Source organism: Mauremys reevesii, linkage group 9 (assembly GCF_016161935.1).
Source record: "Mauremys reevesii isolate NIE-2019 linkage group 9, ASM1616193v1, whole genome shotgun sequence".
NCBI classification, from domain to species: Eukaryota; Metazoa; Chordata; order Testudines; family Geoemydidae; genus Mauremys; species Mauremys reevesii.
In genome coordinates this window covers 20,845,022-20,857,263 of record NC_052631.1, presented here as the reverse complement: position 1 = coordinate 20,857,263, position 12,242 = coordinate 20,845,022, and the positions used below count along the sequence as shown (strand labels likewise).

Sequence of the window (12,242 nt, the reverse complement as noted above, 5' to 3'; positions counted from 1 at the left end):
AATATCACTCCATAATTAGCTATAAAGTAATGCAAGGTACTCCCTCGCTTACTGCATATAACGTATTCCCCAAAGTCTGCCTTCACAGGGAGTAAAACACTGTATGCCAGATCCTCTGATGGCATAATGGAGTTGCACTATTTTGACTTCTATGGAGCATTGCTGATTTACACCAGCGGAGGATCTAGTCCTCTGATTGGAAACCAAACCCATATCTCCCACATCACTGTGCAGAATGAGGTCTACCATGAAGTCCTGTTCTAATACATTACCATGCTTTCTAAGTTTTGGTTTTTTTTTTTTTTTTTTTTTTTAAAGAGTATTGGGTTGAATTCTGATCTCATGGACACTGGCTTAATGCTATCACCCCATTTAACTTCATTGGAGTTGTTCCCGATTTACACTGGTGTAAGAGAAATCACAACTGGAGTATTATGTCCCCACTGGGGTTTGCACTGATCATTGACTATGCCATGATGCAAGTAACTGTAGAAGGCAAATGAGGAATTTTATGGACAAATTATAAAGTACAGTTGGATGAACTTGTTTTTGCTGGTAACATTGTCCTGCTTAGTTCAACACATCATTTAATGGAATTGGTTTGTTTATCAACAAAGAGCCATATATTTTGTCTTCTATCAATGTCCTAAAAGAAATCACAGTAGACAGAGAAACGCTAATAGTAAGTCATTTTACTTATTTAGGGAGCTGTGCATTGGTTATGACATGCTAATGTCAAGTGAAGAATATCAAAAGCAGCAAACAACTTGTGTAAACTTGAAAAGATTTTTAAAAGTAGCATGATTGGCACTGAAACAAAAATATGATTTTTTAACATGGCATTATGTCTATCCTTTATGGAGACGAGTAATGGAAATCTACAGCGGAAATTTATAAGATCAGCTCATTCCAAAGTAATGCCTGTGGAAGATGTTCAAAGTATTACATCTTTTAGGAACTGCCAGGCCCCTTTGACTTCTTTTCTTCCTAATTGGTCTTTCCATGGGACTTTGCCTACTATTTCTCTGAGTTGTTTGAAATCTGCCTTTCTGAAGTCCAGTGTCCTTGTTTTGCTGTTATTTTGTTTTGATAGGTGCTGAGTGCCCTCATCTACAACTGACTTTAAAAGGAGCTGAAGATGCTCATCATCAGAACAATGTTGCCAAGTCTGTGGAATGCCTGCTGCAGTATTTTTTGAGAAGTCATGGGTTGTGGTATTTTGGGCTAGTTTGTTTATAGGCTGTTACATTTTGGGCTGCCTCAGCTGTGTCCCCCAGCTGCCCTGGAGCCGCAGAGCCTGGGAGCTCAGTGCCCTACAGGCCCAGCCACAGACTGAGGGGGTAAGAGCGGCCCCTGGTTGCATCCCACCATGCGTATGATGGGAGGGGGCTGGCACACAGGGAGCCCATTCCCCTGTTGGAGACTCCAGGACTGAGTCTCCCTGCCCTGGTCAGTGGGTGGCAGAAAGGGAGGCCTCCCAGGAGCTTTGCTCCCTCTGCCCCCCACAACTTGTGGGTACTCAGCCGTTGCCTCTCTGCACCCCAGCTGCCAAGGTGCTGTGAGCACAGAGTAGGCTGTGGCTGAGCTGGGGAGCAGCAGCCCCCTGCACACATGACACCTCCCTGTTTCAGTGCTGGAGTCATGGCCTTGCTCAAAGAGCTCTTTCCAGCACAGCTACTCAGTGGATTCACGAGAGGGTAATGGCCTCAGTCTCTCGCCGAGGCCTCCACTGAAGCTGCTTTATCCAGACACCCCCTAGCAGCGCATGGAGCGGTAGAACTCTTACTAAGGTTTTGTGGTCAGCATGGGCACATCAATGCTGAGATCCTGATCACAGTGTGACTGCTGCATGCATGTGCAGCTCCAGTGCAATCTGCCGGGCTCTGCAGGGGTTCAGTAGGCTGCCTGTGTACAGCAAAGTGCTTTCATCCAGACCACATCACACAATCCATTGTCTACAGCCAAGCCCTAAAATACAACCGCATTTGCTTCAATCCCTCAGACAGAGACTAACACCTACAGGATCTCTGTCAAGTGTTCTTAAAACTACAATACCCACCTGGGGAAGTGAAAAAACAGACTGATAGAGCCAGAAGGGTACCCAGAAGTCACCCACTACAGGCCAGGCCCAATGAAGAAAGCAAAAACACCACTAGCCATCACCTACAGCCCCCAACTAAAACCTCTCCAGCACATCAAGGATCTACAACCTATCCTGAAGGATAATCCTCACTCTCACAGACCTTAGGAGACAGGCCAGTCCTCGCTTATAGACAGCCCCCACCAAGCTGAAGCAGATACTCACCAGCAACTACACCACACAACAGAAGCACTAACTCAGGAACCAATCCCTGCAACAAACCCCGTTGCCAACTCTATCCGCATATCTATTCAAGGGACCTAACCATCACAGGACCTAACTGTGATGGTTAGGACCTAACACCTAACAGGACCTAACACCTTCAGGGGCTTGTTCACCTGCACATCTACCAAGGTAATATATGCAATCATGTGCCAGCAATGCCCCTCTGCCATGTACATTGGCCAAACAGGACAGTTTCTATGCAAAAGAATAAATGGATGCAAATCAGACATCAAGAATTGTAACATTCAAAAACCAGTAGGAGAGCACTTCATTCTCCCTGGACACTCAACAACAACAACAAAAAACCTTCAAAAACAGACTTCAAGAAGAAACTACAGAACTGGAATTAATTTGAAAACTTGACACCATCAAATTAGGCTTGAATAAAGACTACGAGTGGCTGGGTCACTACAAAAAATAATCTTCCCTCTGTTGATACTCTCAGCTTTTTGTCAACTGTTGGGAATGGACTACATCCACCATGACTGAATTGGCCTCATTAGCACTGACCTCCCACTTGGTAAGGCAACTCTCATCTTTTCATGTGCTGTATAATTTATACCTGCCTACTTTTTTTCACTCCATGCATCTGATGAAGTGGGTAATAGCCCACGAAAGCTTATGCCCAAATAAATTTGTTAGTCTCTAAGGTCCCACAAGGACTCCTCATTGTTTTTGCGGATACAGACTAACATGGATACTCCTCTGAAGCAGAGTGCTGGACTCTCATCCAGTTCCCCTCTTGGTCTCCTCCTCTTTGCCTTTAACTTCCCTACCCTTGAGCTCACTAAACCCTCTCTTCCACTCCCTGCTAATCTAAGAACTGATCACAGAGCCCTTTAAGGGACACAACTAACATGGTGCTCACCGTAGGCTCCCAAAAGAACAATATTAAAGTGTGCATTTATTACTTTCCTTCTCTAGGGCTACTTTACTGCCCATTATTATTTCAGTGGGGAAGGTAGAAATTGCTTGTTTCATTCAATAATAGAAGTGAGGGGTGTGTATTGAAGAGTAGAGAATGGGGAAGAGAGACTGTTTTTTTGTGATGGTGGTCAAAGAGCTCCAGGCTCTGGCTGGTTGGGTGAGGTAGTTCTAGTTTAGGGTGTGTGGAGTTCCTGCTCCTGCCAGGCCTCAGCCTGCTGCAAACACACTTCTTGTTTTGGAATCAGAGTCAGATGGAGATTAGGCCTCAAAGGAAGGAAAAAGCAGAAGTGGTGAAGGGTCTGATTTTGAAACCCAGTGTTACTATTACTGACAAAGGGAAATGTTTATATAGAATGACATGCTAATGAAGACTTCTGGTTTTTGGATGGGTCTTTGGAAGCAAGAATTGATGTCACCAGGGGAATGACTAACTGTTAGCAAATAACTACATTAAGTTAGGCCTAAATTATGTGATACATGCTGAATAGGACATCTATACTTTTTCTAAAGGAGAGCTCCTGGGTACAAGTCCCACTGCTTTCAAGTTACTTTTAGGGCAACTTCTGGAGTTGTAAAAATGCACATATTTGAAGCAGTCTTTATTCAAATAGAAAATCAAGAAAGTTAAGTGAAGTTTGTTTTAATGTCTCAAATCTCTACGGGAAACATTTCTTTAATGCTGGAGCAACTTCATTATTGGTATGGTATTATTGGTATTGACACGAGAGCAGAACATAAAGGAATACATACTTAAGTAGGATGGGATAAATTCAGTCTGACCCATTTTTATTTTCCTTCCCCCCCACCCCTTAGCAAAGGGTTTGTGTTTTTAAGTCAAGTCAAATACCCAAATATGACAATTTATGAAAAACACAGTTGTTTCAAGTATGTTTAGTTCTATTTCTCCTTTTTAATATTTTTTGAAGCTTGTAAACTCCTGTCTTTATTTTTAATTTACAAATGTTTGATCACAACATGATCTTCATCTTCATAGATAGCAAATTGAGTCTTCCATCTCCAGCTTAAGTGCACTGCTTTAGTTTAGTAAAATCTCTACTTTTTCTAGAGTGATAGGATTAAGGTCTGTTAAACCTTGTAACAGATTTGATTTTTAAAGAGTGACTATCATTTGTACTATGAATTTAATGAAAGCTCTCATTTGTTATTTGATGTACAGACCAATGAGTTAAGGAAACTTTGTTTCAATAAACAGAGTGGGCTACTTTTGAGCTAGTTTATGTGCCTTTGGACTATTAATGCAGTAGAAATCTAGTAACCCTACTGTACATCATTTGAGCCCATCTCTAGATTAAGCTATAGTTTTTCCCCTCTTGCTTACTGATTCTGCACTGAAGCTAGAGTACTGAAAGTGTCACACACAATAGCACTTATTTCTCTGGCAATAGAGTACATTGTCATACACATCAGATTATGATTTCACTACAGCCTCAAGCTGAGGCAGAAAAAATTTGGAAGGGAAAAAATGCTTATTTGTGCACAAATTTCAGTAACACTCTAAACTACAGGAAAAATAATTTCTACTTTGCATAAGTGTTCTTTCTTTCAAATTTGTCCTAATGTGGAAGTCCCTTTTAAAGTTACAGGCAATCACAAAGTCTAGCACAAGTGTTAGGGATTTATAGAAGCTCTTTCATCTGATAAAATATGAACTATTACCCTTTTCTTAAGAACATAAGAATGGCTATACTGGGTCAGACCAAAGGTCCATCTAGCCCAGTATCCTGTCTTCCGACAGCGGCCAATGCCAGGTGCCCCAGAGGGAATGAACAGAACAGGTAATCAAGTGATCCATCCCCTGTCGCCCATTCCTGGCTTCTGACGAATAGAGACTAGGGATACCATCCCTGCCCATCCTGTCTAATAGCCATTGATACACCTATCCTCCATGAATTTATCTAGCTCTTTTTTGAACCCTGTTATAGTCTTGGCCTTCACAACCACCTCTGGCAAGAAGTTCCACAGGTTGACTGTGCATTGTGTGAAGAAATACTTCCTTTTGTTTGTTTTAAACCTGCTGCCTATTAATTTCATTTGGTGACCACTAGTTCTTGTGTTATGAGAAGGCGTAAACAACAGTGATCTACTTTCTTCACACTTGTCATGATTTTATAGACCTCTATCATATCCCCCCTTAGTCAGCTCTTTTCCAAGCTGAAAAGTCCCAATGTTATTACTCTCTCCTCATATGGCAGCTGTTCCATACCCCTAATCATTTTTGTTGCTCTTTTCTGACTTCCCATGCAACTTTTTTGAGGTGACCACATCTGCACGCCCTATTCAAGATGTGGGCATATCATGGATTTATAGAGAGGCAATATAATATTTTCTGTCCTATTATCTGTCCCTTATGACAGAACTGGTCATTTGACATAGGGTTGACTGCTCTCAGTCACTCCATTACAGCTCCTGGAAGAGGGGTATTCCAGAAGCACAGTTGGGATAGGATAGACATGTTGTGGGAATCAAGAGGGTGTTGCCAAGTCAGGTGGCATGTTTTGGAAACAGAGGGAGTGTGGCTAGAGTGCACTGCAATCTGTCTGGTGGTTTCCAAGATGCTGGAGCCACTGCAGTAGAGCAAGTTAGAGTAGCCTCATGGGCTGATCTAACATCTGCCCCAGAATTTGGGAGGTGTCAAGGTGATATAAAAGCAACTTTGCCCAACTTCCTTTGCGTTCTGGCTTGATGAGAACACAATCGAAGTTCTCAAATACACCAGTTTTACACAGGTATAACTTCACTGACTTGAGGTTACTAATTTAAAATTTTATGAGATCAGAATCACACACAATAATCAAATTCAGCAGAGCCATGAAAAGTTATGCTACTAAAAAAAGTATACTTTTGCTCACCACTGAAGTCACTGGAACTATTTGCAGAGTAGAGTACTATTCATTATGAGTCAGGGTGATAGAATCAGGCTCAGAGTGACTAACATTTAAAATGAGAAAAAAGGCAGTTACTCACCGTAGTAACTGGTGTTCTTCGAGATGTGTTGCTCCTATCCATTCCATGTAGGTGTGCGCGCCGCGCGTGCACGGCTCTTCGGAACATTTTTACCCTAGCAACTCCGGCGGGCCGGCTGGCGCCCCCTGGAGTGGCGCCGCTATGGCGGCTGTTATATACCCCAGCCGGCCCGTCCGCTCCTCAGTTCCTTCTTGCCAGCTATTCCGACAGTGGGGAAGGAGGGTGGGTCTGGAATGGATAGGAGCAACACATCTCGAAGAACACCAGTTACTACGGTGAGTAACCACCTTTTCTTCTTCGAGTGATTGCTCCTATGCATTCCATGTAGGTGATTCCCAAGCCTTACCTAGGCGGTGGGGTCGGAATGAGACGTGGTGGAGTGTAATACCGCGGAGCCGAAGGCTGCATCGTCTCGAGACTGCTGCACCAACGCGTAGTGGGAAGCGAAGGTGTGGACTGAAGACCAGGTGGCTGCTCTACAGATGTCCTGGATGGGAACATGGGCCAGGAAGGCGGCCGACGAGGCGTGCACCCTCGTCGAGTGTGCGGTGAGTCGGCACGGGGGGACGCGAGCAAGCTCGTAGCACGCTCGTATGCAGGACGTCACCCAGGATGAAATCCGTTGTGAGGAAACCGGCTCGCCTTTCATCCGGTCGGCAATTGCCACAAAGAGCTGGGAGGAACGCCGGAAGGGCTTCGTCCGGTCGATGTAGAAAGCGAGGGTCCTGCAGACGTCCAGCGTGTGGAGCTGTTGCTCACGAGGTGAGGCGTGCGGCTTTGGAAAGAAGACCGGGAGGAAGATCTCCTGGTTGAGATGGAAGGCTGACACCAAAGGCCGGGTGCGGTCGAAGCTGCACTTTGTCCCCGTGGAAGATGGTATACGGGGGACCCTCCGTCAGGGCGCGGAGTTCCGAGACTCGTCTGGCGGATGTGATCGCCACGAGGAAGGCCGTCTTCCAGGTGAGATGGAGCAGAGAGCACGTGGCCAGGGGCTCGAAGGGTGGGCCCATCATCTGGGCGAGAACCAGGTTTAGATCCCAAGTCAGAGCAGGAGGACGCACTTGAGGGTAGAGACGGTCTAACCCTTTAAGGAAGCGGGCTACCATTGGGTTGGAGAAGACAGAGCGACCTCCTATAGCGGGTCGAAAGGCTGACAGAGCCGCCAGGTGCACCCTCAAGGACGAGATCGCGAGACCTTGACCTTTCAGGTACCAGAGGTAATCAAGGACGGTCTGGATGGGGGCCGAGAATGGGTTAAGACCTCGCTGGTCGCACCAGAGCGCGAAGCGTTTCCACTTCGCGAGGTAGGTAGAGCGCGTCGAAGGCTTCCTGCTTTCCAGCAGAACTTGTTGCACCGCTGCCGAACAACCCCTCTCTGCGTCGGTCAGCCACTCAGGAACCAAGCTGTAAGATGCAGCGAGTGCAGGTTCGGGTGACAAAGCCTGCCGAGGTCCTGAGTGATGAGGTCCGGCCATAACGGAAGGGGAATGGGCTCCCGAACCGACAGCTCGAGCAGCAGGGTATACCAGTGCTGTCTTGGCCAGGCCGGAGCGACGAGTATTACGCGGGCCCTGTCCCTCCGAAGCTTGAGTAACACTCGGTGGACGAGCGGAAACGGGGGGAACGCGAAGAGGAGGGACTCCGTCCATGGCAGGAGAAACGCATCCGAGAGGGATCCTGGAGCTTGACCCTGGAAGGAGCAGAACCTGTGGCACTTCCTGTTGGCCCGGGAGGTGAAGAGGTCTATCTGGGGAAACCCCCACCTCTGGAAGATTGTGTAAGCCACATCTGGGCGAAGGGACCACTCGTGGGAGGCGAAGGACCTGCTCAGACGGTCGGCCAACGTGTTCTGCACTCCTGGTAGAAAAAACGCTTCGAGGCGAATCGAGTGGGTCATGCAAAGATCCCAGAGGAGCATTGCCTCCTTGCAAAGCGGGGAGGATCGAGCTCCGCCCTGCTTGTTGACATAGAACATGGCTGTGGTGTTGTCCGTGTACACCGCTACACAGCGGTCCTGAAGGTGGGTCCGAAAGGCGAGACACGCCAGACGGATCGCTCTCAGCTCCCGGACGTTGATATGGAGGGAGAGCTCCTGGGCTGACCAGAGACCCTGGGTGTGCAGGTCTCCTATGTGAGCCCCCCATCCAAGCGCCGACGCGTCTGTGGTCAGGGTGATCGACGGTCGAGGAGGGCGGAACGGAACCCCTGCGCAGACTGTCTCCGGATCCAGCCACCAGGTGAGCGTCTGGAGAGTGGGTCTCGGCACCGCCACCACCATATCCATGGGGTCGCGATGAGGGCGGTACACCGATGCCAGCCACATTTGGAACGGGCGAAGTCGCAGCCTTGCGTGCGCGGTCACAAACGTACACGCTGCCATGTGACCTAGGAGACGTAGGCAGGACCGCACCATTGTTGTTGGAAAGGCCTGCAGTGTCCGTATGAGGGAGGCCAACGTCTCGTGCCGAGCACGAGGGAGGCAGGCTCTGGCCAGATTGGAGTCGAGGACTGCCCCTATGAATTCCACTCTTTGCGCTGGAACGAAGTGGGACTTTTCGGCGTTGATAAGTAGGCCGAGAGACCGGAACAGATGCAGTATCTCGGACACCTGAGCCGCCACCAGCTCTTGGGTGCGGCCACGAATCAGCCAGTCGTCGAGATATGGGTACACATGAATTCGACGACGACGGAGGGCTGCGGCCACGACCGCCATGCATTTGGTGAATACCCTCAGTGCGGTGGAGAGGCCGAAGGGCAACACCGCAAACTGGTAGTGGGCCTCGTTGACCATGAAGCGCAGGTAGCGTCTGTGGGGGGGATAAATTGCCACATGAAAGTAAGCATCCTTCATGTCGAGGGCGGCAAACCAGTCTCCCGGATCCAAGGAAGGGATAATGGTCCCCAAGGTTACCATCCGAAACTTGAGCTTGCAGAGGTACTTGTTGAGCTCGCGGAGGTCTAATATGGGACGAAGACCTCCTTTCACCTTGGGGATGAGAAAATATCTGGAGTATAATCCCCTGCCCCGCCTGCAGGGAGGCACCTCCTCGATGGCACCCACGCTCAACAGAGACTGGACCTCCTGTAAGAGGACTTGCTCGTGAGAGGGGTCCCTGAAGAGGGACGGGGAAGGTGGGTGGGAGGGAGGGGGCGAAATAAACTGTAGGCGGTAGCCGTGCTGGACGGTGTTGAGTGCGGGACACTCACCGGCATGGGCCGCTGGTAAGCCACGCAGGGCTTGAATCCCGGTGCTCCGGGCATAAGCCCGCACCGGGGCGGAAGAAGAGGGCTAACCCCTCTAATTCCCTAACTACTATATTATACAACTAACTATACAACTATAACAAGAAACTTAACAAATTACTAACAACTATATACACTAAATCTATGGAGAACGCTAGGGCTGTGGAGGTAAGGGAGCACTCCACTGTTCCTACTAGCCGTCACGGGCGGAAAGAAGGAACTGAGGAGCGGACGGGCCGGCTGGGGTATATAACAGCCACCATAGTGGCGCCACTCCAGGGGGCGCCAGCCGGCCCGCCGGAGTTGCTAGGGTAAAAATGTTCCGAAGAGCCGTGCACGCGCGGCGCGCACACCTACATGGAATGCATAGGAGCAATCACTCGAAGAAGAACTACCAGTGTAACTAACAATGAAGTGTTCCGTAAGCCAAATTCTACCTTGCATATATGTGTACAATTCCCATTAATTTAAGTGGGAGCCTCAGGCACATTCACCCATTGTTTTTTATTCCTGGCCCATTATTCAAATTAATCTACCCTTGATACAAGAATTCTCACTCCAATTTGAATAGTGTGAAGGGATTCTCCTGAGAAATAAACACAGTACTTAGTTCTTTCAGTATGTATTCATAATACAGTAAATCAACCCAGAAGATATTTATCTATAACCTTAGGCTATGTCTATACTACAGACCGTACAGCGGTAGCTGTAAGGTCTCCCATGTAGCCACTGTATGCTGATGGGATAGAGCTCTCCTGATAGTATAATTAAACTACCCCCAATGAGCTGCGGTGGATATGACAGCGGGAGAGCATCTCCCACTGACATAGCACTGTCCACACTGGCATTGGTGGTGAAACTTATGTCGGTCAGGGGGGTGTTTTTTCACACCCCGACCAACAAAAGTTTTGCTGACAAAAGTGCAAGGGTAGATAAAGCTTTAGTCAGTGTTCTTGTGTGGTGTGATATATATTTGAATATCCCAAAAGATTTTAATGGGATTTTATTAAAATATGTACAAAAGATCTCTCTGCCCTCCTGGTTAGTAGCGTTCAGTCAGTGTAGAAAAAAACAAAGGTTCAGCAGGTCCCACCTACCAGGGATTCACTGAGAACACAGGACCAACCACACAGAAGAACAAAATAGAAACTTTTGGAAACGTTATAGGGCAGATTCTCTGGTGTTAGTATAGGGAGTTGTAAATTACACCTCCCTGTACCAACAAAGCCCCCTTGAGGAGAATTCTCCCCAAGAGGGCACACTTACCTTCCCTGGAATTTCTGTTGGATTATGAATAGAAGCCCCATGAACAAAAGTTGGCAGACAACCAAGAGGAAAGTTAATGCAGCCAAAAGCTGTATTAATATAGTGTGGACTGGAGCCTCCTCTGCACTGAGGACCCTTTTTGAATGGCGAGAGACCATGTGCAAGTATTGGTAAGGGAATCCTTGACAGTGCAGCTTCAAACAGAACCACATACAGGGAAAGCTGCAGGAGGCTGAGAGGTGGTGCAGAGATACAGGACTTCTCAGTGAATTCCTGATATTTGGAGGCTGCTGGACCTGCGTCATCCTTCACATGGAATAAACCATTGTTCATCCTTCCCCACCCCTCCCAAAAATTAGAAGAAATTCTACAAGAAAAGTCAATTTCCTGGCCCATCTGTGATTACTTCCACACGGGGAAATGATCTGGCCTCTAGTTTGTATTTAATTCTGACTCAGACTAAAGTCCTAAAGAAACTAATGGGAGTTCTGCCTGAGTAGGGCCTGATTATAGCTGACCAAGGATTTGGTCCTACAGCTGTCTTCAGTTACTCTGGCATTTTGTGGCCTTGTCTATGCAAAAGAACTTTTGTAAAAGTTTCACAGTGTTAACAGAATATTAGCTCCACAGGTGGAAACAAAGTTGGGAGCCTTACTACAGACAGGGTCTCAGTTCCCACTGACATTTTAGGCACTATGTTACCTAAAACTTTAGAGCAGACCTAATTGATGTGCTTAAAAGGGTGGCACAGCAGCTGGCAGCCTATCACACTGGCCCCTTTCCCAACATTGGTAATGCTGGTGAAGCTGAACTGGGAGTGGCAACAAAAGGAAATTTTTGCAAAAATTGTCTACAGGGCTTGTGAAACGATAGAATGGTTATGTTGCTACAAGCGAAGTTCTCTGTACCTTCATAGATCAATCAGGAAGAACTGGTTGGAAAAAAACTATTGATGACTTAGGTTTCACAATACTTGTCAAAAGAACTTTTTAAAATGTCACTTTCAGGTCAAGGTCACATGTATACTGTGTACAATACAACCCTGTCTTTCTAAAGATAATATGTACCAACCAAACTAGTGACTGATTCCAGATTCAACATATAATAAAACAAAACACAAAGCACAGCAAATCTTCACATTACCATACAAAATTACAATAAAATAAACAGATCTAAAAAATTAGTTTCTATTTTTTTCTCATTTGAGTGATCTCAGCACAAGCAAAATGTAGTTACCAGAACATGACTATATAGAGTAAAGATTAAAGGTAAACTATAAAGCAGGAAACAAAACAAAGTGCCTTTTTTTGCCTCTTTATCCTGAATAGTGAAGCCAAAGAGTTTTTGGTTTTCTGCATGTTTTCTACATTAGAAATTTTTTAAAAAGTCTTGACTTCCCAGTTTTTGGTGGCAATGATACTCTCAAAGGCAGTTGTTCATTTGTCAGATTCAAATG

The 12,242-nt window shown here is 46.7% G+C and overlaps 1 protein-coding gene across 7 annotated transcripts in view; it reads right to left on the bottom strand.

The window, feature by feature from the left end:
• KPNA4 (karyopherin subunit alpha 4) overlaps positions 1-12,242 on the bottom strand; it is a 102,306-nt gene that overhangs the window by 72,477 nt on the left and 17,587 nt on the right. The gene's annotated exons all lie outside the window — the stretch shown is intronic.